General features: G+C 48.0%; 1 protein-coding gene across 1 annotated transcript in view; it reads right to left on the reverse strand.

The window, feature by feature from the left end:
* The window catches only part of ARHGEF28 (Rho guanine nucleotide exchange factor 28), a 1,107,856-nt gene extending 1,099,961 nt beyond the window's left edge, over window positions 1-7,895 (reverse strand). Inside the window, exon 1 of the mRNA XM_078675262.1 lies at window positions 7,753-7,895. The gene's annotated coding sequence lies outside the window, so the exon portion shown is untranslated. The remainder of the gene's footprint in view (window positions 1-7,752) is intronic.
* Between the last annotated feature and the right edge of the window lie 18,026 nt (window positions 7,896-25,921).

Genomic DNA, 25,921 nt, shown 5'->3' on the forward strand with positions numbered 1-25,921 from the left:
AATAACATCACAGGAAGACTGCTATCAATACAGGGGAAACTTAATAGTTTTACTACTAAGAATCCGGGAGGTATTCTACGAATGGACAATGAGATGTTTCTACAACATTCAGTTTAGGTTTCAGGTATATTAGATAAATCAAATGACTTGCTGAAATCCTTTTTCACAGTACAACATCTCAGGGTTGATTTGAATGCTTTATGGCTCAAAATCTACCATACGAAGCAGAAAGCCATGGAGAATTGATTTCTGTAGTTTTTTAGAGTAGAATTAAAAGCGCTACATCATTTCTTGGTAGAGTGTGGCCAGGAACGGAGGAAGGAAATTTAGTGCTTCCTGAAGAAATAGCAAGAAGTGTACTTAGAAGGGACAGTGGTGTCTGATGCGACATATTGTGTATAGACACCACACTGGGGTCTTCTGTTGCGGCCACCGACGAGCCATTGCAAGAGCGGCAAAGGGATCGTATTAATGTTGTTACAACAGAGCTTGTTTGTAGCCAATAAGATAGAAGGATTAATTAATGCAGGCAGAAGATCCATATTAATTTAGGGGTCTACTCAAAATGGCATTTAGAAGCATGCATGATAATTCTTCTGTAGTATTCCGTTGCATACTCTTAAAATGGCTTTTTGAATTTGCCCCAAAACATCCTAAAATATAAATATTCAGGGAATATTCATAGACCATTAGAGCAACTAGAAAAGACTGCCCTTTTTTGCACTTTTACAAATAGGGAGTTGAATGTTTCGGCCCGATTCACAAAGACATGTAAGCGTACATAAAGGAGTACTTCTTTAGTACTGTTCCCTGTACTCCAGAGGCGGCTCCTCAGTTAAGTCGGAGGAGCGTCGCCCCACTAAAAATTGCCTCTAGAGATAGACAAATAAAATAATAATAAAGTTACTTTATTTCCATTTTATTTCTCAAAACCCCATCCCGAGCCAAGCATCAGGACCGGGAGTGGGGTATTCTGATTTCTGCTGCTGCCTGACCGGCAGCAGCAGAAAGCAGTGATGGGCAGGGCACTTTAAGTTTATAGTGCCCATGTCTTTTTGATCGGCCGTCTTGCAACGGCCAGGCAGACATGCGCATTTTAAACCTCTCTAGCCCCGCTATGTTAGACAGCGGGATTAGAGACAGCATAGGGTTCCAGTGTCCTCTGGAGCACTGAAGGAGGCCGCTCCCTCCAATCCTGGTGCCTCTTTCAGCCTGCATGAGAGCAGCACCCGGATTGGTTACTGCAGTGTCTGGGTTCTGCATTGGAGCCTGCCTACCTGCCTTGATTAGACCCGAGCTAGGAGGTCAACGCGCCAGGAAGGTAAGTGGAATTATTTTTTATTTAGCTACTTTTTTACTTGTATTTTTGTCCCTCCACCCACCACCCTCCTTATGTGCCAGCCATCCCTGCTGTACTCATCAATTCTTTAGTGAACTGGACCCTAAAAGTGTGTTCTACTACCACATGAGCAACCAGCCCCAGTCTTGGGAGGCTGTTTGCCTTCGGTATGCCAGTTAAATCAAATATTTCTGAAACCGAGCCAAGCTGAGAAAGGAAATTCATTTCTCTTGGATTTGGCCTCTGACTTCATGCTTTATTATACCACAGGTTATTGTTTGGTTTGTTTCTCTTTGCTGCTATAGCCCGAAATGCCATGAAGAGCAGTTTCGAAGCACTTGAGAGACAACAAGAGGCAAGGAGTAACACATTAAAACACAGACCTTCCCAATGAGACAATGATACATAAAACAAGATTCCAACAGCACGTTTGAAAATCTAAGGAAGGCCGCGGCTGTTTTTGGAATTAAATTCGTGAAAATATTGAGCCATATTCCCACCAGCACACACAGCTCACTCTTTTTGCCTGGGGTTGGGGGGGGAGGGGGCTAAAAAGTAATGGGGAACGTGTATAATGACCGGTTACTCACCGGTAATATTCATTACTCCGAGTCGTAGCCCTCCCCGTCCCAGTCCTAACTACATGAGCATAGCTCCTCCCACCAGAAACTCCCAAGCAACTTGAAACCCATCCCTTCCCTCCAGGCCACACCCATACCCTGAGGCATATAACCCTGTGACCTGCCAATCAACAACCTGTACCCAACAAGCACAAGAAGCCGAAACAGGGAGGGAGGGATGGGAACCTGGACTGGGACGGGGAGGGCTACGACTCGGAGTAATGAATATTACCGGTGAGTAACCGGTCATTACCTCCTCGTCAGCCCTCCCCGTCCCAGTCCTAACTACATGAGCAGATACCAAAGCAATAATCGGCTTCACTCAGTAGCAAAAAACAGACTTTATTAAAGCACAGAAAGTCACACCACCGGAGTAGAACGCAACACAGCGTCCCCAAACCCAGCAGAATCAGTCCCCCCAACCACCAAACGATAATGGGACATAAAGGTGGGCGGAGAACTCCAGGTAGCAGCCCTGCAGATTTCAGCCATGGAAGCCCCCTGAAAACAAGCCCAGGAAGCCGCCTACTACAAAGGAAAAGACTGAACAGGGCCCAACTGTAAGGATACAAAGAAACCCAGAAGACCCCAACCCAGGAACCAGTGAACCCAGAGGTAAGAACTCCCCAACTCCCCAGCAGAACTCCACAGCAGAGCAGCAAGAGGCCAAGACACGAAATCAAGCCCCATGCAAATCCCTCCAGTAAAAAACGGCAATAAAGCAAAATTGGACCGCCAGCAGAGGGAGCCCCAACAACAGAAACGCGGGGAAGAGAACACTAACCCAGGAAACAAACAACAAAGTCGGACTGAACCTAAATATCGGGCCCCCACGGACCAAACAAAGGCAGTCCCCCCCCCTCCCCGCAACCCCAGACTCCACCAAGGATTGCAGGAAGCATAAAGAAAAAGGGGAAAAACACGGGCTCGAAGAAACGAGCCCCGAGAGTTACAGACAGAGAAGCCAATCCGGCACGCCCTCGGCACGCTGAAAAAGCCAGCCACACACCCCCCCTCCCTCCCCGGGTGTACCGGCTAGAGCAGGGAACGAACCCGGAAGAGGGGAGGCTGCAGCAGGGAGTCACCACCCCACAGCAGGCAGTCAGGACCCCCAACCCCACGGTCCCGCTACAGCAGGGACTCAAAGCAAATGCCTACAAGGTAAAAGAAAAACAGGCACAATAGGGGTTAAAAACGGGCGCTTAGCATCCCGTTCCACACTCACCTTAGATAGGAGGCCAATTCCAGTGCCCCCCTCGACGAAGACTGCTCGGAAGTGATTCCGCAGAAAAAACAAACAGGTTGTTGATTGGCAGGTCACAGGGTTATATGCCTCAGGGTATGGGTGTGGCCTGGAGGGAAGGGATGGGTTTCAAGTTGCTTGGGAGTTTCTGGTGGGAGGAGCTATGCTCATGTAGTTAGGACTGGGACGGGGAGGGCTGACGAGGAGGTAATGCACATGTAAATGTTTAAATGTACAGATCTTCATTCTGGCAACTTGTGCGTTATGATTCCCTAGTAAATTCGGTATATGATTGGTTGGCGCCACAAGAAGATAATGCGATGGGCGAAGGACCAATCAGGAAAGAACCCACGTCTATCCCTCAGGCTCCGGGGTCCTCAGCCTGCATGCTGACCGCCTAACATCAGACCCACCCCCTTCCAACAGTAACAAGGACACTTCATGTGACTGTGCACAACGGTGGATTCAACGTGTAATTACGAATGTTGAAATCAGTTTTTCACGTTGTTTTCCTCTTCAGATAATCAAGGAAATACAGACAAGTGTGAATCACAGGATTCGCTGTAATAATATTACTGCTCCCCAGGAACAGTTCCTCGATGAACATGGATGGACCTGTGCCTTGGAGTCCAACTAAAGCTCTAATAAAGATGTCGGAAGGTAAAGCCTCTGTTCGCCATTGGCTCAAAGTACCTGGTTTGAGAGGTGGGCCATCAGCCATCAATGCACTCTAAGGCTGTGCCCAGCCACTCCCCAAAGAGATAATGTAATCTGACCAGCTGTAGCTACTCCACACGCACTCGATCGACCTCTGACCTTTTATGACAGCAGGTGCATCGAAGCAGCTTTAAGCTGCATATGTATGAAGCAGGTCACAAAAGAAAGAAATGACTTAATATAAGTGTATATTTGAAGTATGTTCGAGCCTTGTGTCTTTTAAAGAGCAGAGATACAAAAAGAAGAGGCGCTTGCCGAGACATGCGCACGAGCAGACGTCTCGTCTGCTCATCAGGGTGCAACTAACACTGCCTTCCCTTGAGGAGGAGAGCTCTCCTGACCATACATTATTTAGGTTTGCACAAGGTCCCCAAGCTAGTATCTGCATCTCAGAAGGCAGGAAGCGCTAAGGATTGTGGGAGGAGGAGATGCATTGTCACTCGCCTCCTATAAGTCCGACTATTCCTGGACAATTAATTCGCTTCAGGTAGATGGAGCCCTCTCTGCCAGGCACTGTCGGCCGCAGGTGCTTCTGGGACGGCCAGCAGGGGCAACATCAAGGAGACCTTAAAGGCTCTTGTTTGAGGAAGGTCTGAGCTAAAGACTGATTCACAAAGGTTTGTGGTGGGAGTAGGAATGGCTTACTCTTCTACTACTCCTGGCTTTTGCCTGAATTAAGGAAAACAAGGACTACTTACCACATGACCAGGTCCCCTAGCAGGCGTTTGCGCAGTCGTACTGAATCCCCTGGTGGTGATGGGATTTCAGCGTACGTGCTACAAATGTGTCCCACTGAATAAAGGTGTCAGCTGCATAGCACCCAAGAAGCCATGTGGGCAATCTAAATTCAGTCCTTGCTTTTAGCCAACAGCTCTTTGCATTCTGGAGTTTGTGTGTTTGCTCTTCATTTGTTAGTGTGGGCTTCAAAATCCATGTATGAAAAGTGGCACTGGGTAAAAAACCTGACTGACTGAAGGTGTTACTCCGAAAATGTACCTGGAGCTCATGTAAAGCGCTTCGAGTTCGTGTCATTTAAAAAACTGCATAAAAACATAAGAGCTCAAAAACCTATCAACATCTCTTCACGTTCTCTTGTGTCTCTGCTCACCATCACACAGGGCACAGACACACACGGCTCCTTCCCTTCGCTCTGTTAAAGGAAACGCTCTATTGACAATCCTGCCTTTCTCGCGCGCCTTCCGTGCCCCTAATTAAACAAGGAAACGTCTGACTGGCACTTCTTGGCGCTCTGCGTCTTCGAGTGTACACACGGAATATGCGGGAGGAAACAGAAGCGTCCGGCGGGGGTCTCGGGAGCACGCACCGCACTGCCTTAAAGGAGGCTCCCGGGTTGTATCCGGAGGGAGTGTGATTGTGAGCACCAAGACAGCTCGGTATGCTAATGCACCGAACAGCAACTACAGCGGAGACGTGTGTCAGCCACAATTCACAGGTACAGTTCGAAGGCAGAAACGTTGCCTTTCTTTATCTTTTCAAGCTAATAAAGTAATTACTTTGACACTTTTTCATGGTATCGGCTGCCGGAGAGGGCGTAAAAAACACGGTGATACTGGAATCTGATGATACCTTTTATTCTACTTGGCTTTGTATAGATTCTACCACACCTAGCCAGTAAATTAATAGCATTTTGCATTCTGGGACTTGTAGTTTCACTTTTTGCGCAGTAAATATAGCCTCTAAAATCTCGCCATGCTACAAACTGAGCACTGTCTGAAGATGTCACGCATGGCAGGGGGCACTTCTAACTATATATTTTTAGAGGGACCCATCGAATACGCGGATTGTGGGAGTCTATCTCATGTGGGCTCGGCCCCTGGGGATTGATAAAAAGAAGCTGCTGTGCTGGTGGGGAGATCTTTGAGGCAGAAGATTGTAAAGAGCTCGTGTCACCATTTGGGCGTGACACACTCAATGGTTAGTCCAAGGGGCAGCCTCTCTTTGGTTTGTTTGGTATAATGTACACCTAGCTTGAAGGAGGAAGGTAGCCCTTAAATAAAACTAAAAAAAATAAGCACCCTGCTCAAAATGCCGGCTTTGAGTGGTACCAAGGCTGCCGGATTTTATTCCATCTCCTACCCCTTTCTCCCACCATCCTACTGTTGCAGTCTCTTTATTTCGCTCTTGCATAATCTTTTCATCCCTTTCTCCTGTTGTCACAGTTATCCTTTCTTGTTCTCATCCTCCATTCTCCGCCTATCGAGCTCTTGCTCTGGGTCATAGTCTGATGATGAACAATAAGCCCCAGCCCATAAAATGAGTCCCAGCCCATAGTTTTGAGCATCAGTGCCAACTACCTTCACCCACCCACAAATTAAGCACTGGCAGAGGAATGCTTTACAGACAGACGTTTTAAGTTACAGCAGCAATTTCAAACACCCTTTGAGGGGTAATACAACGAACAATCTAGTGTGAGGCTCACAGACACTTAAGGCACTAGGCCATAAAGTGATGTGTCCTGAGTCACTATCTATCTATCTATCTATCTATCTATCTATCTATCTATCTATCTATCTATCTATCTATCTATCTATCTATCTATCTATCTATCTATCTATCTACCTACCTACCTACCTACCTTCCTACCTACCTATCTATCTATATATATATATATATCATTCTCAAAAATAAAATTGGAGTCAGTGTCTATAGAGTAATATATCTGCAATGCAGCCAAGACAACCTTCTTCCGTGGTGCTGCAGGCAGGGTGGTCGGTCGCTTGTGACCATTCTGTCTACAGAGGAGTCGAGTACAGCCGTTATGTAACTTGTTAAACGTGATGATAGCTGGCTAAACTGGCTTCTAGGTGCTAGAAACAGAATGCCATCAAAACACCACACTGAGCACAATATTGGTTATTGGGAGGTGGAGAGTCACCATAGTCAGTGCACCCCCCCCCCCCCCCACCCAGTGCCAAAAGAATTATGCAATTTTGCGGCCAAAGGTGATTATCGCACAATTATAACGTTGCTGTGTTTGAATTGCCACATAATCCACCATGTGCTGTATAAACTGCTGATTTTAACAAACAAAAATGTTTCTAGATCAAAAGTTACTAAAACCATGATAACACTAGCTGCTCCTTAGTGGTAGGCCATTCACAAATATTGACTTGGTGACCTTTCTGCTGCTTATTGCTGTCTATGGGTGTCAAACTGATACGAATAAGGCCAGACCTTTTACCAGAGAGTGATAACATGTAAAATGGCAAAATAGTGGGGTAATACTAACACAACATGTGACGCATTATGCTGCATAATTTGTGTTTTCTTGCTGCATAATGTAGTCCTCCCCACCGCATAATTCCAGTGGCCCGCCTCTCAGCCGCAGGTGAGAAGGAGTGGCACCGCGGAGAGTGTGCAGCAGTGCCTGGAGGCGGGGGAGGCAGCTGCGCATCCGCGTGGAAGTCCGCAGGGACTCCTCCACCCACCTGCAACTCCATCCCAAAAAGTGGGACCCTTCATCCAATCGGAACACTTCACAACAGAAACGTGAATGCAAAGAGCAAAAAAAACATATGGCAGGGGCGCACCTGCAAACGGTGGAACTGCAGGGGGCAGTTAGAAAGAACACCACAGTACTATCCTCACCGTCCGCTCGCACGCACTACACAGTCGCATTTGGTGGTTCAGGTAAAACGCGCGTTTCAGACAAAACCTGCAGCAGCATACCCCAGCAGGGCAGCCGAGGAAGAGCCCTTGCACGACAATGTCCAGGAGACAACCTTCAAATGCAGAAAAGTAACAAGTGGCAGGAAGCGAAAGAGCAGACATAGCCGCCGGGAGTAAGCGAGCAGGGCTGGTGCCTTCCTTACCTGCGGAAAGGGGCTCCCCCTCATGCCAGGACAGCGGGTCCCTCCTGCGGGGGAGATGAGCTGCTGCCGCGGGCGGGCGGGTGTGTGGCTGCTGCTCCTGCACCGGCTGTCAGTCTCAGACCCTCCTCGCCGCTGCACAGAAGGAACCTGAGCGCTGGGAGGAGCGACAGCCACCGAGCCAGTGACGAGTGGGAGGTGCTGGGCGCACCCCTCCTCCCCCCCAGGCTCTGCTCTGGTGACAACCGTGCCTCCTTCGCAGCGGACACTTTGCTGTGCCAGGCAGCTGCCCCCACTTTCTTCCTGCCCCAGGCTCCGGTGTCTGCCCCTCCCAATCGAGGACCACCGTGGCATCACCGGCAGAGGAGACAATACCACAGTCACATGCCCTGAAACTTGAACACACCCAGGAGACCCGAGTCCTGTGCTCCCGAGCCGCAACCTGCTCCCCAGACACTCTCCAGTTCCAGCGTGCGCAACGGGGACACCCCCGTCTCCGAGTCTGGCAAGGACGCAAGCTGCCCGTCTTTTTCCCACGCACTTTCAGCTCCTGCGTGGAGTTCCTTCACGCTTTTTTTGGGAATATTGCGCTCCGTTTATCGGGAGAAACATGCAGCGAAAACGCGCAAAATAAAACTTTCACAGCAGGTTCGGAGAGATATTGACACGGAGATGAGATCCAGTGTTGCCAATAAATTGAGCGTTTTATGAACGAGCCTCACAATTCCTTTGAATTAATTTTGAGGAAATACACTCTAAGCTCAGATACTTAAAGATTTGCCGGCTGCAGTGCTGTTTCTGTAGAAACCGCACTTCACTTCTTACCGCTGTCTGATGCTAACAGGAAGACACATCTCTGATAGTGGCCTTGTTCTGTGGTGGTAGATGGGATTCTCTTCTGTAGTCCCTACTTGGGTGATGACCTGGCAAGTTAGGCAAATTCTGAGCAGAGACATTATAACTTTAGAACACAAAAGGTACATTTTACTAACACATCTGAGAAGGCTCTATCCTACTAAGTGAGCACGAAATTTATTTACTATACTTTATATTGTACTGTTTATTCACCATGCTCCGTATGTGGTCACCTCTAGGCATATTACTTCAACACCTCATCAGTGGTAACAAGCGCTATTATATTCCCTCTTCTATCCCTCCACTATCCCACTCAATCCAAATAAGTGACTAACATATCCACCACTCAAATTACTTTCATATTTCACTATACTAATTCACCACGAATCCTTTATGGGTTCCGAAGCAACGTGCTACTCGCCGTAAAAGCGCTTTATTTATTTTATTTTATTTATTTATTTATTTAAGCTTATATCGCGCACAGCTACCCACAATGGGTTTCCCGGCGCCAGGGATAGACTGTAGAAGAAGGAGGGTGTATCACCTGACTTGAGGCCACAGCCGACTATTGTTCACGCTTAGTAAAAAGCAGAGTCTTCAGAGCCTTACGGAAGCAAAGCAGGTTGGTCTCTGATTTTAGTGCTAAAGGGAGGGAGTTCCAGTATTTAGGACCCAAAGTAGAAAAGGAGCGGCCTCCCATTTTTGTCAGCTTCCATCTTGGCACTGTGAAATTACCAGTGTCCGATGACCTTAGTGAGCGCAGGGGACTGTAAGGTTTTACCAGCCCTTGAATATATGCTGGGGCGCTGCCCTGCTTGGCCTTGAACATGTAGCAGAGTGCCTTGAATTTAACACGTTCAGGGATGCTCAGCCAGTGGAGGTCACGTAAGGCGGCAGTGGCTGAAGTACGTCTAGGGACGTTCTTTAGCAGGCTCGCAGCCGTATTTTGCGCAACCTGCAGCACATGTATGGTGGCTTTATCTGCGCCCAAGTAGAGAATGTTGCCATAGTCCAGGCGTGATGTTACAAGTGCCTGGACTACGGTTCTGCGGGAGGAGAGGGGAAGCATCCACAGAATCTTATAAAGCCACCGCAGCGTTGAGAAACAAATAGCTGCAACCTTAGTAGCCTGTTGCCTCATGGTTAGCCTGTCGTCAATAATGACACCCAGGTTACGAACTGCAGTAGATAGTGTAGGCGCCTTTCCCAGTTCGGTGGGCCAATGGTGGGGACCCCATAGATGTTTGTTCCGTCCCAGAATGACCACCTCGGTCTTCTCCCCATTCAGCTTGAGACAGTTTCTCCGCATCCAATCGGCCACAGGAGTGAGGCCCGACTTGAGTGCGGAGATATTGTTCTCGTCTCTCCCTGATAAGGAGAAGACAATCTGGGTGTCATCTGCGTAGGAAAACAGGGTTAGCCCAGCCTGTTCAACTATGGTTGCCAAAGGTTTAACATAAATGTTAAATAATAAAGGGCTAAGGATTGAGCCCTGAGGGACGCCGCGGGTAGATGAACAGATGGTGGAAGCTGCTTTAGAAGAGAACACTTGAAAGCTTCGGTCGTTGAGAAAAGACACCAGCCAGGCCAAGGCCTGGCCTGCCACACCTAGAGATTTCAGAGAGTCAATGAGGATGGAATGCGACACGGTGTCGAAGGCTGCGCTCAAATCCAGCAGGATGAGCGCCATGGTGTTTCCCTGATCGACACCATGCCTAAGACTCTCTGTTACCCCCAGGAGGGCTGTCTCAGTTGAGTGCCTTGGCCGAAAACCCGACTGAGAAGGATGGAGAAAAGCAGTGTTTTCGACCAGTTTAGAAAGCTGGGAATTTATATGTCTCTCCAATATCTTCGAGAAGATTGGCAACAGAGATATAGGGCGAAAATTGGCAGGGTTGGAAGAGTCTGCACCCAGTTTTTTTAATAAAGGTACCACCATGGCGTGCTTCCAAGGTTGGGGGACATGGGCCTCACTCAACGAAGCGTTTAGTAATTTCATAATGGTGGGGTGAGTGAGGGGATCTAATAGTTTCAGTATTTTAGCCGGGAGAGCGTCCCGTGGGGAGCCCGATCGCACACTATTTAGACAGGAAACAAAGGAAGTGGCATCTAAAGGCTGCCAGATGGTAATTGCAGCATCAGCGGCCGTAATTTCTGGTTCCTGGACCATATCAGGGACAGTAGAAGTAGTCCCTTGAAGTATAGTAAAATGGTCGTAAATAAGATCAACTTTATTTATAAAGTAATCTGCTAAGGACTGACACTGGGTGGCATCAAGTGCCGGAGGAGGAGGAGTAGAATTTGCACCAGTCAATTTTTTAACAATGGAGAATAGCACCTTTGGGCAATTTTGTGCATCCGTCACTGTTTTTTTAGTGTAGTCTGCTTTGGCAGTTTTACAGCTGTTGTGGTACTTCTTCAAGGCTTCTTTATATGTAACTTTGCGTGAGGGAGAATAGCCTTGTCTCCATTTACGCTCCAAGGTCTTACATTGTGAGCGGAGGCTTTTCAGTTGTTCCGAGTACCATGGAGCCGGGGGATGGTGTAAGAGTGCGGACTTTGATGTCATCGGTAGCGCTAAATTGACCGCATTGGTTAGCCAGAGTTCAGTGGCGCAATTGAGTGCAGTAACTGGTAGTTCAGCGCACGGGAGAGTTTTGATCAATAGCTTATTGAGTTCTGGTATATTGATCTTCCCCCAATTCCGAACTGGCCTCGTAGTTTCCACCTTGGGTCTTATTGCTGTTTCAGCTATATCTAAGGAGAAGGGGACAGCTAGGTGGTCGGACCAGGCAATTTGTAGAGCTTCGCGAGAACAGTCTAAGGACAGGTTGGACAGAATCGGGTCCAGTAAGTGACCAGCACAATGTGTGGGACCTGTGTTTTGAAGTTGAAGATTAAAAGCTTCCAGAATGGAGAGAAGCTGATTCCTATTAGGGCACTCGAGGTCGTCTAAATGTATATTTAGGTCCCCTAAGATCGTAAAATTCGACGCTTTGAGCATTACTGGAGCTAAGAGATCAGGTAATGAAGTTATCCATGAGCTCGCTGTCCCAGGGGGACGGTATACCAATAATCCTGACAGCGTGAATTGGGGGGTAATGGACAATTTAAATAGGGCTGATTCACAATCTTTTTGAGTGGTATCTACCAATTTACAAGTATATACATTCTTGTAAATAATTGCAATTCCACCACCCCTGCCAGAAACTCTATCCTGACGAAGAATGGCATAATTGGAGGGTATGGCATCTACAATGTCCGGACCTGAGCAGTCTCTGAGCCACGTCTCGGTCAGGAATATCGCATCAGGTTGATTTTCGCTTTAACCCATTAGGTGGAGCAAGCACTATATAAAATGCAAGCACTATGCAAGCACTATATAAAATGCAAACCCTATACCTCTTCTAGCCCTCCACTATCCTTCTCAATCAAAATAACTAAAATATCCATCACTCAAATGACTTTGATATTTCACTATACTAATTCACCACTAACCCTTTATGGGTTCCTGGGATAGCGTGCTACTCGCCGAAAGAGCGCTTCAACAACTCATCAAGGGTAGCAAGCACTATATAAATGCAAACCTTTTTCCCTCTTCTATCCCTCCACTATCCTTCTTAATCCAAATACCAGACTAACATATCCACCACTCACCAGAGCGGAGGCTGGGGGGGGGGGGGCGGAGGAGGAGTGCGCCCAGCACCTTCCACTCGTCACTGGCTCGGTGGCTGTCGCTCCTCCCAGCGCTCAGGTTCTCTGTGCAGCGGCGAGGAGGGTCTGAGACTGACAGCCGGTGCAGGAGCAGCAGCCACACACCCGCCCGCCCGCGGCAGCAGCTCATCTCCCCCGCAGGAGGGACCCCGCTGTCCTGGCATGAGGGGGAGCCCCTTTCCGCAGGTAAGGAAAGCACCAGCTCTGCTCGCTTACTCCCGGCGGCTATGTCTGCTCTTTCGCTTCCTGCCACTTGTTACTTTTCTGCATTTGAATGTTGTCTCCTGGACATTGTCGTGCAAGGGCTCTTCCTCGGCTGCCCTGCTGGGGTATGCTGCTGCAGGTTTTGTCTGAAACGCGCGTTTTACCGGAACCACCAAATGCGACTGTGTAGTGCGCTCCGTTTATCGGGAGAAACATGCAGCGAAAACGCGCAAAATAAAACTTTCACAGCAGGTTCGGAGAGATATTGACACGGAGATGAGATCCAGTGTTGCCAATAAATTGAGCGTTTTATGAACGAGCCTCACAATTCCTTTGAATTAATGTTGAGGAAATACACTCTAAGCTCAGATACTTAAAGATTTGCCGGCTGCAGTGCTGTTTCTGTAGAAACCGCACTTCACTTCTTACCGCTATCTGATGCTAACAGGAAGACACATCTCTGATAGTGGCCTTGTTCTGTGGTGGTAGATGGGATTCTCTTCTGTAGTCCCTACTTGGGTGATGACCTGGCAAGTTAGGCAAATTCTGAGCAGAGACATTATAACTTTAGAAAACAAAAGGTACATTTTACTAACACATCTGAGAAGGCTCTATCCTACTAAGTGAGCACGAAATTTATTTACTATACTTTATATTGTACTGTTTATTCACCATGCTCCGTATGTGGTCACCGATAGGCATATTACTTCAACACCTCATCAGTGGTAACAAGCGCTATTATATTCCCTCTTCTATCCCTCCACTATCCCACTCAATCCAAATAAGTGACTAACATATCCACCACTCAAATTACTTTCATATTTCACTATACTAATTCACCACGAATCCTTTATGGGTTCCGAAGCAACGTGCTACTCGCCGTAAAAGCGCTTTATTTATTTTATTTTATTTATTTATTTATTTAAGCTTATATCGCGCACAGCTACCCACAATGGGTTTCCCGGCGCCAGGGATAGACTGTAGAAGAAGGAGGGTGTATCACCTGACTTGAGGCCACAGCCGACTATTGTTCACGCTTAGTAAAAAGCAGAGTCTTCAGAGCCTTACGGAAGCAAAGCAGGTTGGTCTCTGATTTTAGTGCTAAAGGGAGGGAGTTCCAGTATTTAGGACCCAAAGTAGAAAAGGAGCGGCCTCCCATTTTTGTCAGCTTCCATCTTGGCACTGTGAAATTACCAGTGTCCGATGACCTTAGTGAGCGCAGGGGACTGTAAGGTTTTACCAGCCCTTGAATATATGCTGGGGCGCTGCCCTGCTTGGCCTTGAACATGTAGCAGAGTGCCTTGAATTTAACACGTTCAGGGATGCTCAGCCAGTGGAGGTCACGTAAGGCGGCAGTGGCTGAAGTACGTCTAGGGACGTTCTTTAGCAGGCGCGCAGCCGCATTTTGCGCAACCTGCAGCACATGTATGGTGGCTTTATCTGCGCCCAAGTAGAGAATGTTGCCATAGTCCAGGCGTGATGTTACAAGTGCCTGGACTACGGTTCTGCGGGAGGAGAGGGGAAGCATCCACAGAATCTTATAAAGCCACCGCAGCGTTGAGAAACAAATAGCTGCAACCTTAGTAGCCTGTTGCCTCATGGTTAGCCTGTCGTCAATAATGACACCCAGGTTACGAACTGCAGTAGATGGTGTAGGCGCCTTTCCCAGTTCGGTGGGCCAATGGTGGGGACCCCATAGATGTTTGTTCCATCCCAGAATGACCACCTCGGTCTTCTCCCCATTCAGCTTGAGACAGTTTCTCCGCATCCAATCGGCCACAAGAGTGAGGCCCGACTTGAGTGCGGAGATATTGTTCTCGTCTCTCCCTGATAAGGAGAAGACAATCTGGGTGTCATCTGCGTAGGAAAACAGGGTTAGCCCAGCCTGTTCAACTATGGTTGCCAAAGGTTTAACATAAATGTTAAATAATAAAGGGCTAAGGATTGAGCCCTGAGGGACGCCGCGGGTAGATGAACAGATGGTGGAAGCTGCTTTAGAAGAGAACACTTGAAAGCTTCGGTCGTTGAGAAAAGACACCAGCCAGGCCAAGGCCTGGCCTGCCACACCTAGAGATTTCAGAGAGTCAATGAGGATGGAATGCGACACGGTGTCGAAGGCTGCGCTCAAATCCAGCAGGATGAGCGCCATGGTGTTTCCCTGATCGACACCATGCCTAAGACTCTCTGTTACCCCCAGGAGGGCTGTCTCAGTTGAGTGCCTTGGCCGAAAACCCGACTGAGAAGGATGGAGAAAAGCAGTGTTTTCGACCAGTTTAGAAAGCTGGGAATTTATATGTCTCTCCAATATCTTCGAGAAGATTGGCAACAGAGATATAGGGCGAAAATTGGCAGGGTTGGAAGAATCTGCACCCAGTTTTTTTAATAAAGGTACCACCATGGCGTGCTTCCAAGGTTGGGGGACATGGGCCTCACTCAACGAAGCGTTTAGTAATTTCATAATGGTGGGGTGAGTGAGGGGATCTAATAGTTTCAGTATTTTAGCCGGGAGAGCGTCCCGTGGGGAGCCCGATCGCACACTATTTAGACAGGAAACAAAGGAAGTGGCATCTAAAGGCTGCCAGATGGTAATTGCAGCATCAGTGGCCGTAATTTCTGGTTCCTGGACCATATCAGGGACAGTAGAAGTAGTCCCTTGAAGTATAGTAAAATGGTCGTAAATAAGATCAACTTTATTTATAAAGTAATCTGCTAAGGACTGACACTGGGTGGCATCAAGTGCCGGAGGAGGAGGAGTAGAATTTGCACCAGTCAATTTTTTAACAATGGAGAATAGCACCTTTGGGCAATTTTGTGCATCCGTCACTGTTTTTTTAGTGTAGTCTGCTTTGGCAGTTTTACAGCTGTTGTGGTACTTCTTCAAGGCTTCTTTATATGTAACTTTGCGTGAGGGAGAATAGCCTTGTCTCCATTTACGCTCCAAGGTCTTACATTGTGAGCGGAGGCTTTTCAGTTGTTCCGAGTACCATGGAGCCGGGGGATGGGGTGAGAGTGTGGACTTTGATGTCATCGGTAGCGCTAAATTGACCGCATTGGTTAGCCAGAGTTCAGTGGCGCAATTGAGTGCAGTAACTGGTAGTTCAGCGCACAGGAGAGTTTTGATCAATAGCTTATTGAGTTCTGGTATATTGATCTTCCCCCAATTCCGAACTGGCCTCGTAGTTTCCACCTTGGGTCTTATTGCTGTTTCAGCTATATCTAAGGAGAAGGGGACAGCTAGGTGGTCGGACCAGGCAATTTGTAGAGCTTCGCGAGAACAGTCTAAGGACAGGTTGGACAGAATCGGGTCCAGTAAGTGACCAGCACAATGTGTGGGACCTGTGTTTTGAAGTTGAAGATTAAAAGCTTCCAGAATGGAGAGAAGCTGATTCCTATTAGGGCACTCGAGGTCGTCTAAATGTATATTTAGGTCCCCTAAGATCGTAAAATTCGACGCTTTGAGCATTACTGGAGCTAAGAGATCAGGTAATGAAGTTATCCATGAGCTCGCTGTCCCAGGGGGACGGTATACCAATAATCCTGACAGCGTGAATTGGGGGGTAATGGACAATTTAAATAGGGCTGATTCACAATCTTTTTGAGTGGTATCTACCAATTTACAAGTATATACATTCTTGTAAATAATTGCAATTCCACCACCCCTGCCAGAAACTCTATCCTGACGAAGAATGGCATAATTGGAGGGTATGGCATCTACAATGTCCGGACCTGAGCAGTCTCTGAGCCACGTCTCGGTCAGGAATATCGCATCAGGTTGATTTTCGCTTTAACCCATTAGGTGGAGCAAGCACTATATAAAATGCAAGCACTATGCAAGCACTATATAAAATGCAAACCCTATACCTCTTCTAGCCCTCCACTATACTTCTCAATCAAAATAACTAAAATATCCATCACTCAAATTACTTTGATATTTCACTATACTAATTCACCACTAACCCTTTATGGGTTCCTGGGATAGCGTGCTACTCGCCGAAAGAGCGCTTCAACAACTCATCAAGGGTAGCAAGCACTATATAAATGCAAACCTTTTTCCCTCTTCTATCCCTCCACTATCCTTCTTAATCCAAATACCAGACTAACATATCCACCACTCACCAGAGCGGAGGCTGGGGGGGGGGGGGGAGGAGGAGTGCGCCCAGCACCTTCCACTCGTCACTGGCTCGGTGGCTGTCGCTCCTCCCAGCGCTCAGGTTCTCTGTGCAGCGGCGAGGAGGGTCTGAGACTGACAGCCGGTGCAGGAGCAGCAGCCACACACCCGCCCGCCCGCGGCAGCAGCTCATCTCCCCCGCAGGAGGGACCCCGCTGTCCTGGCATGAGGGGGAGCCCCTTTCCGCAGGTAAGGAAAGCACCAGCTCTGCTCGCTTACTCCCGGCGGCTATGTCTGCTCTTTCGCTTCCTGCCACTTGTTACTTTTCTGCATTTGAATGTTGTCTCCTGGACATTGTCGTGCAAGGGCTCTTCCTCGGCTGCCCTGCTGGGGTATGCTGCTGCAGGTTTTGTCTGAAACGCGCGTTTTACCGGAACCACCAAATGCGACTGTGTAGTGCGCTCCGTTTATCGGGAGAAACATGCAGCGAAAACGCGCAAAATAAAACTTTCACAGCAGGTTCGGAGAGATATTGACACGGAGATGAGATCCAGTGTTGCCAATAAATTGAGCGTTTTATGAACGAGCCTCACAATTCCTTTGAATTAATGTTGAGGAAATACACTCTAAGCTCAGATACTTAAAGATTTGCCGGCTGCAGTGCTGTTTCTGTAGAAACCGCACTTCACTTCTTACCGCTATCTGATGCTAACAGGAAGACACATCTCTGATAGTGGCCTTGTTCTGTGGTGGTAGATGGGATTCTCTTCTGTAGTCCCTACTTGGGTGATGACCTGGCAAGTTAGGCAAATTCTGAGCAGAGACATTATAACTTTAGAACACAAAAGGTACATTTTACTAACACATCTGAGAAGGCTCTATCCTACTAAGTGAGCACGAAATTTATTTACTATACTTTATATTGTACTGTTTATTCACCATGCTCCGTATGTGGTCACCTCTAGGCATATTACTTCAACACCTCATCAGTGGTAACAAGCGCTATTATATTCCCTCTTCTATCCCTCCACTATCCCACTCAATCCAAATAAGTGACTAACATATCCACCACTCAAATTACTTTCATATTTCACTATACTAATTCACCACGAATCCTTTATGGGTTCCGAAGCAACGTGCTACTCGCCGTAAAAGCGCTTTATTTATTTTATTTTATTTATTTATTTATTTAAGCTTATATCGCGCACAGCTACCCACAATGGGTTTCCCGGCGCCAGGGATAGACTGTAGAAGAAGGAGGGTGTATCACCTGACTTGAGGCCACAGCCGACTATTGTTCACGCTTAGTAAAAAGCAGAGTCTTCAGAGCCTTACGGAAGCAAAGCAGGTTGGTCTCTGATTTTAGTGCTAAAGGGAGGGAGTTCCAGTATTTAGGACCCAAAGTAGAAAAGGAGCGGCCTCCCATTTTTGTCAGCTTCCATCTTGGCACTGTGAAATTACCAGTGTCCGATGACCTTAGTGAGCGCAGGGGACTGTAAGGTTTTACCAGCCCTTGAATATATGCTGGGGCGCTGCCCTGCTTGGCCTTGAACATGTAGCAGAGTGCCTTGAATTTAACACGTTCAGGGATGCTCAGCCAGTGGAGGTCACGTAAGGCGGCAGTGGCTGAAGTACGTCTAGGGACGTTCTTTAGCAGGCGCGCAGCCGCATTTTGCGCAACCTGCAGCACATGTATGGTGGCTTTATCTGCGCCCAAGTAGAGAATGTTGCCATAGTCCAGGCGTGATGTTACAAGTGCCTGGACTACGGTTCTGCGGGAGGAGAGGGGAAGCATCCACAGAATCTTATAAAGCCACCGCAGCGTTGAGAAACAAATAGCTGCAACCTTAGTAGCCTGTTGCCTCATGGTTAGCCTGTCGTCAATAATGACACCCAGGTTACGAACTGCAGTAGATGGTGTAGGCGCCTTTCCCAGTTCGGTGGGCCAATGGTGGGGACCCCATAGATGTTTGTTCCGTCCCAGAATGACCACCTCGGTCTTCTCCCCATTCAGCTTGAGACAGTTTCTCCGCATCCAATCGGCCACAAGAGTGAGGCCCGACTTGAGTGCGGAGATATTGTTCTCGTCTCTCCCTGATAAGGAGAAGACAATCTGGGTGTCATCTGCGTAGGAAAACAGGGTTAGCCCAGCCTGTTCAACTATGGTTGCCAAAGGTTTAACATAAATGTTAAATAATAAAGGGCTAAGGATTGAGCCCTGAGGGACGCCGCGGGTAGATGAACAGATGGTGGAAGCTGCTTTAGAAGAGAACACTTGAAAGCTTCGGTCGTTGAGAAAAGACACCAGCCAGGCCAAGGCCTGGCCTGCCACACCTAGAGATTTCAGAGAGTCAATGAGGATGGAATGCGACACGGTGTCGAAGGCTGCGCTCAAATCCAGCAGGATGAGCGCCATGGTGTTTCCCTGATCGACACCATGCCTAAGACTCTCTGTTACCCCCAGGAGGGCTGTCTCAGTTGAGTGCCTTGGCCGAAAACCCGACTGAGAAGGATGGAGAAAAGCAGTGTTTTCGACCAGTTTAGAAAGCTGGGAATTTATATGTCTCTCCAATATCTTCGAGAAGATTGGCAACAGAGATATAGGGCGAAAATTGGCAGGGTTGGAAGAATCTGCACCCAGTTTTTTTAATAAAGGTACCACCATGGCGTGCTTCCAAGGTTGGGGGACATGGGCCTCACTCAACGAAGCGTTTAGTAATTTCATAATGGTGGGGTGAGTGAGGGGATCTAATAGTTTCAGTATTTTAGCCGGGAGAGCGTCCCGTGGGGAGCCCGATCGCACACTATTTAGACAGGAAACAAAGGAAGTGGCATCTAAAGGCTGCCAGATGGTAATTGCAGCATCAGTGGCCGTAATTTCTGGTTCCTGGACCATATCAGGGACAGTAGAAGTAGTCCCTTGAAGTATAGTAAAATGGTCGTAAATAAGATCAACTTTATTTATAAAGTAATCTGCTAAGGACTGACACTGGGTGGCATCAAGTGCCGGAGGAGGAGGAGTAGAATTTGCACCAGTCAATTTTTTAACAATGGAGAATAGCACCTTTGGGCAATTTTGTGCATCCGTCACTGTTTTTTTAGTGTAGTCTGCTTTGGCAATTTTACAGCTGTTGTGGTACTTCTTCAAGGCTTCTTTATATGTAACTTTGCGTGAGGGAGAATAGCCTTGTCTCCATTTACGCTCCAAGGTCTTACATTGTGAGCGGAGGCTTTTCAGTTGTTCCGAGTACCATGGAGCCGGGGGATGGTGTGAGAGTGCGGACTTTGATGTCATCGGTAGCGCTAAATTGACCGCATTGGTTAGCCAGAGTTCAGTGGCGCAATTGAGTGCAGTAACTGGTAGTTCAGCGCACGGGAGAGTTTTGATCAATAGCTTATTGAGTTCTGGTATATTGATCTTCCCCCAATTCCGAACTGGCCTCGTAGTTTCCACCTTGGGTCTTATTGCTGTTTCAGCTATATCTAAGGAGAAGGGGACAGCTAGGTGGTCGGACCAGGCAATTTGTAGAGCTTCGCGAGACCAGTCTAAGGACAGGTTGGACAGAATCGGGTCCAGTAAGTGACCAGCACAATGTGTGGGACCTGTGTTTTGAAGTTGAAGATTAAAAGCTTCCAGAATGGAGAGAAGCTGATTCCTATTAGGGCACTCGAGGTCGTCTAAATGTATATTTAGGTCCCCTAAGATCGTAAAATTCGACGCTTTGAGCATTACTGGAGCTAAGAGATCAGGTAATGAAGTTATCCATGAGCTCGCTGTCCCAGGGGGACGGTATACCAATAATCCTGACAGCGTGAATTGGGGGGTAATGGACAATTTAAATAGGGCTGATTCACAATCTTTTTGAGTGGTATCTACCAATTTACAAGTATATACATTCTTGTAAATAATTGCAATTCCACCACCCCTGCCAGAAACTCTATCCTGACGAAGAATGGCATAATTGGAGGGTATGGCATCTACAATGTCCGGACCTGAGCAGTCTCTGAGCCACGTCTCGGTCAGGAATATCGCATCAGGTTGATTTTCGCTTTAACCCATTAGGTGGAGCAAGCACTATATAAAATGCAAGCACTATGCAAGCACTATATAAAATGCAAACCCTATACCTCTTCTAGCCCTCCACTATCCTTCTCAATCAAAATAACTAAAATATCCATCACTCAAATGACTTTGATATTTCACTATACTAATTCACCACTAACCCTTTATGGGTTCCTGGGTTAGCGTGCTACTCGCCGAAAGAGCGCTTCAACAACTCATCAAGGGTAGCAAGCACTATATAAATGCAAACCTTTTTCCCTCTTCTATCCCTCCACTATCCTTCTTAATCCAAATACCAGACTAACATATCCACCACTCAAATTACTTTAGTTTTTCACTATACTAATTCGCAACTAATAATTTATGGATTCCGGAGTAGAATGCTACTCGCCGGAAAAGCGATTCGATGCCTCGTCAGGGGTAGTAAGCGCTATATAAATGCAATTACAATACAGTACAATACAATACATTGAAGTAGTTCATTATGTCCTTATTCAGTAATACATTGATGCCTTTGAGCTCAGTGTAAAGACCACCAACTCTACCAGAATCTGACCATTCCTTCTTGGGGAGATAATAACAGCAACGTTTTGATTATGTTTCGAAACATTTGAAAACCAATGGCAAGTAAACTTTAGAAACATTGAGGTAAGTGATTTTTGACCTTCTGTTAAGACAAGTTGAACTACAGCATTGTGCTCACCTAGCTCTCCATTAGACATCAAACCTAAATATTAATGATAGAAAAGGAGCACTTACAACAATTTGGAAAATCCCATACATGTAATCAATGATCATCATATCAGGGATGTGCCAAAGAATGACCAGCTTACTGCTGCACAATGCACCGTTACCAAGGGCGGACTGGCTACCGGAGCAGTTTGGAATGCTGCTGAGCTGGGGGCTAATTTCGTTGATGGGGACCTGCGTGTACTAAACGAAATTCGTTTTGTTTTCATTATTTTGAAGTACACGCAGGTCTCCATGTACGAAATCAGCCCCCACTGCAGTAAAATCTTGCAGCAGCTCGGCAGCATTCCAAACTGCCCGGTAGCCAGTCCGGCCCTGACCGTTACTCACTGAGTATTGTACCCCCACCAACAGCATAGAGCACCACCACACATAGCTCAGTGCACTGTCACTCTCAGCACATTCTGAGGCACATTGTACCTGCAGAATACCTTCAGAACAGTGCACCTCCATCCTCAGAACAGTGCACTATCGCCCACTTCATAGAGTGAGTCATGGCTCTAGTAGAGGACATTTTTGGGCTAGACCAGGCCAGGTTTTATCTCACAGAGGCAAAGTAGAGGTTCTACCACAAGCATTTGTGCCTGACTAACATAGGCCAGATGCATACCAAGGTGCATTGTTGAAAAGTGGCATAGCTAGACCTACTGCCACGCAGGGCGGACCCTAAGTTTGCCGCCGAGTGCAGGTAAGAACTGGGTGGGGGAGGGCTTCGCGGCCAACAGATGACTAGTTCCGGGGTTTGGGGTCTAGCAGCTGACAGACAACTTGTTCTCAGGGGGATGGTGGTAATCAACAAAAACGACTTGTTCACCTCTGCCGCCTTCAGCAACAGTGTCACCCATGGAGGACCGCCCACCACACCCACCCCTAGCTACACTACTGTTTGTGAAGCAGGATTCCTGGAGAGCACTGTTTGATTGGTTACAATAGTGCAAAATAGGTTGACTTGAGCTTCCCCCTAGAGCAAGAGGCAGCAAGCTAGCTCCCACTTGCAAGAAACTGATGTGGGAGCACACTGCTTCACCTCCCAGCAGAGTCGCCCCTAGGCATCATGGTAGATGCAGTTCAGTTCGACAAGCGAGTACACTTGGAAAGTCTTGAGTGTTTCACCAGGTGGGTGCAGGTGGGTGGAGATTAGTGCTGGCCATCTCTGGACATGTGTTTCTGGATTATTATCAGTCATCAGCAGAGATTAGGCATAAGATTATTTGGGGTTGCTGAGCAGGCTGGCCATCTCTGGGCCCGCAGGTGCCTTTCCACGAGCTCGTCAGCTCAAAGCGGCTTGAGGGAGCCTTTAAACAGGAAACTGATGTGGGAGCACACTGCTTCACCTCCCATCAGGTTCGCCCCTAGGCATCATGGTAGATGGCCAGTACTAATCTGCACTCACCTGCTGAAACACTCGAGAGACTTTGCAAGTATACACACTTGGCGAACTGCATCTACCATGATGCCTAGGGGCAACTCTGCTGGGAGGTGAAGCAGTGTGCTCCCACATCAGTTTCTTACTTAAAGGCTCCCTCGAGCCGCTTTGAGCTGACGAGCTCGTGGAGAGGCACCTGTGCGCCTGGAGAGATACTGCGTTCCAAGAATACGGCAGCCTGCTCAGCAACCCCAAATAATTTTGCCTAATCTCTGCTGATGACGGATAATAATCCAGAAACAAGTGTCCGGAGATGGCCAGCACTAATCTGCACCCACCTGGTGAAACACTCAAGACTTTCCAAGTGTACTCGCTTGTCGAACTGAACTGCATCTACCATGATGCCTAGGGGCGACTCTGCTGGGAGGTGAAGCAGTGTGCTCCCACATCAGTTTCTTACTTAAAGGCTCCCTCGAGCCGCTTTGAGCTGACGAGCTCGTGGAGAGGCACCTGCGCGCCTGGAGAGATACTGCGTTCCAAGAATACGGCAGCCTGCTCAGCAACCCCAAATAATTTTGCCTAATCTCTGCTGATGACGGATAATAATCCAGAAACACGTGTCCAGAGATGGCCAGCACTAATCTGCACCCACCTGGTGAAACACTCAAGACTTTCCAAGTGTACTCACTTGTCGAACTGAACTGCATCTACCATGATGCCTAGGGGCGACTCTGCTGGGAGGTGAAGCAGTGTGCTCCCACATCAGTTTCTAGCTCCCACTTGCAAGTGTGAAAAACCAGCATATATGGAAAACAGAGAGCAGCAAATAAATGTAATGTAAAAAGTATTTTTGTTGAGGAGGATTAGTTAGTGCTGTGTGACAGGCATGGTAGAGCTGGGCCTGAGTAAGGCATTGCAACACCTAACAAACTAGATCAAGTTTCTATCCATGGTTGCAATACCAGGGAAACAAGCAAACCTTTGGAACTTTGTCTCCATGATAACCTGAGGTGTGTTGTGGGTGGCACGGCGCTATGTTGTGAAAAACTGGGTTGTTGGTTGAGGGGGTGTGAGCCCATCTCAAGCAGCAGCCGCAATCCCTGTCATGGTGAACCACAAAAAGTCACTAAATTAACCTGTACTCCTCCCGCTGGTAACTTGGCACAAAAGCAGGCGGTCTTAACTTAGAGACACTATGCAAAGCATATCTGCAGCACACAACAGTACTAAAGTGAAAACACACCACAAGAAAAATCCCACACCAATTTAGAAAAATACAGTACATTTTAATAAACTATTTGACACCAAAACAACAAAAATCCACAAGTCGAACTGGAGTTTTGAACTTATAAAATGATAAGTGGAAAATCGCGCCTGAAAGATCAAAGCACCAACCGCAGACATCTAGGGCCCCATTAGGATGACGGGCGGACATTGTCTGCCCACCACCCTATCGGAGAACGGGACCGCCCGCCATAAGGGCGGGGGTCCCATGGGGGGAATTAGGATGTGCCCGCCACAGTGGCGGGCACAACCTCTAGTTTTAGCATTGTGGCGGGCGGTGCACTCTGCACCGCCCGCCACAATGCTAAAAATGCTTTTTCGCATTTGCATATGCAAAGCGGCAGGCACCGCGTGGTGCTTGCCGCTTTGCATATGCAAATGTGGGGGGGTACCATAGGTACCCCCCCTGTCCTCCCCCACCTCTGCCTACGCCAGGGGGGCCCGCAGGGGGACCCCGCAGCAAACACCGCCTGCTTTTCTGTGGCGGCATTGCCGCCGCGGAAAGGCACCTTTCGCTCAGCATCGTAATATGGCTGGCGGTGTCCATTGGACACCGCCACCATATTATTCCCTTTCCGCTGCGGTCGCAAGGCGACCGGGGCGGAACACAGGCGGGCGGTGTTTTTCACCGCTGCCATCCTAATATGGCGGGGGGCATTTGGGCTTGCGATGTCGGGCGGATTGCCTCCGCCAGGCCGGCGGTGGCCACCGCCAGCCTGGCGGAGGCAATCCGCCCGACATCGTAATGGACCCCCTAGTCTCATGAGACAGGGGCAAAGTCAAAAGTTATGGCCGACCGCGATTGAGCATGGGTCAGATACACTAAGTGGATTGGGCCCGGTCTCTGCTTACCTTGGGACTTAGAAGAAATTTTGAAAGAAAATGTCTGAGAAGGGAAAGGCAGCAGGCGTTCTCCAAGGAGGAAGCATCATCATCAGGGAGAAGTTGGGTGAATTTACTGTGAAGATTCCTACATTTGGCCTTGTCTCTGTTTTGGAAGTAGAAAATCTCCAGCAGGATAAAGCTGCAGGCTGTAGCCAATGAGGGCTCCTAGTGGACGGATACTCCTTCTCCGAGGTGCCACTGAATAGGATTTGCTGCTGCAAAGAAAAACGTAGTGGGAGTTGCAGCAAAGTCAGACTGACCGGTAATACACCTTGGGCAGATCGACGAGCAAGCAGGTCTCCTCTCAGAGGACTTTTTGGGCAAAAAAATTAAGGTCCAAGATGTGAGCTATTTGGGAACCTTTTGCACCTCTTCCAAGAACCTGGGCCTGGAAAGGTACCACTTGGAGGGTCAGGTCTCACTCAGGCAGGGTCCAGGTGTGGGTTCAAGATGGTTGGGACCTTTTCTGTCCCTGAAGCTCTGATCAGGAGGCCAGTCTGCTATCCATTGGTGCCACTCTGGAAGTCCTGGGTTCAAGTAGAAGAGCAGGGCTCAAGCAGCAGGGCTGCCCTCTACATGCTCAGATAAGGCATCAGGCAACAGAGTAGTCCTTCTTTGTGCAGCAAAGCAGTCCTTCTAAAATACACAGAAGGCCACAGTAGCAGACAGTAACCTGAGAGTCTCTCCACAGGTCAAGGAGTGAACTGAAGAGTGGGTCTGAGGGTCCTAGTTTTATACATGGTGCCACCTTTGAAATGAGGGAAACATCTGGGGGCTTCTCCTCACAGAAGTGTCTGAAATTTACTGCCTCCCTGCCCTGGTCCCAGTCTGTCTGCAGCCATGATAGACTAGTGTGAAGTTCTTCTTATGAGAGCAGGGTACAGTCTTTGGAAGTTCAAATGAGGCTGTGCAAGTTCTGCCCCCCCCCACAGTGCCTGAAATG

This window comes from Lissotriton helveticus, chromosome 2_1, assembly GCF_964261635.1.
Source record: "Lissotriton helveticus chromosome 2_1, aLisHel1.1, whole genome shotgun sequence".
In the NCBI taxonomy this organism is placed as follows: Eukaryota; Metazoa; Chordata; class Amphibia; order Caudata; family Salamandridae; genus Lissotriton; species Lissotriton helveticus.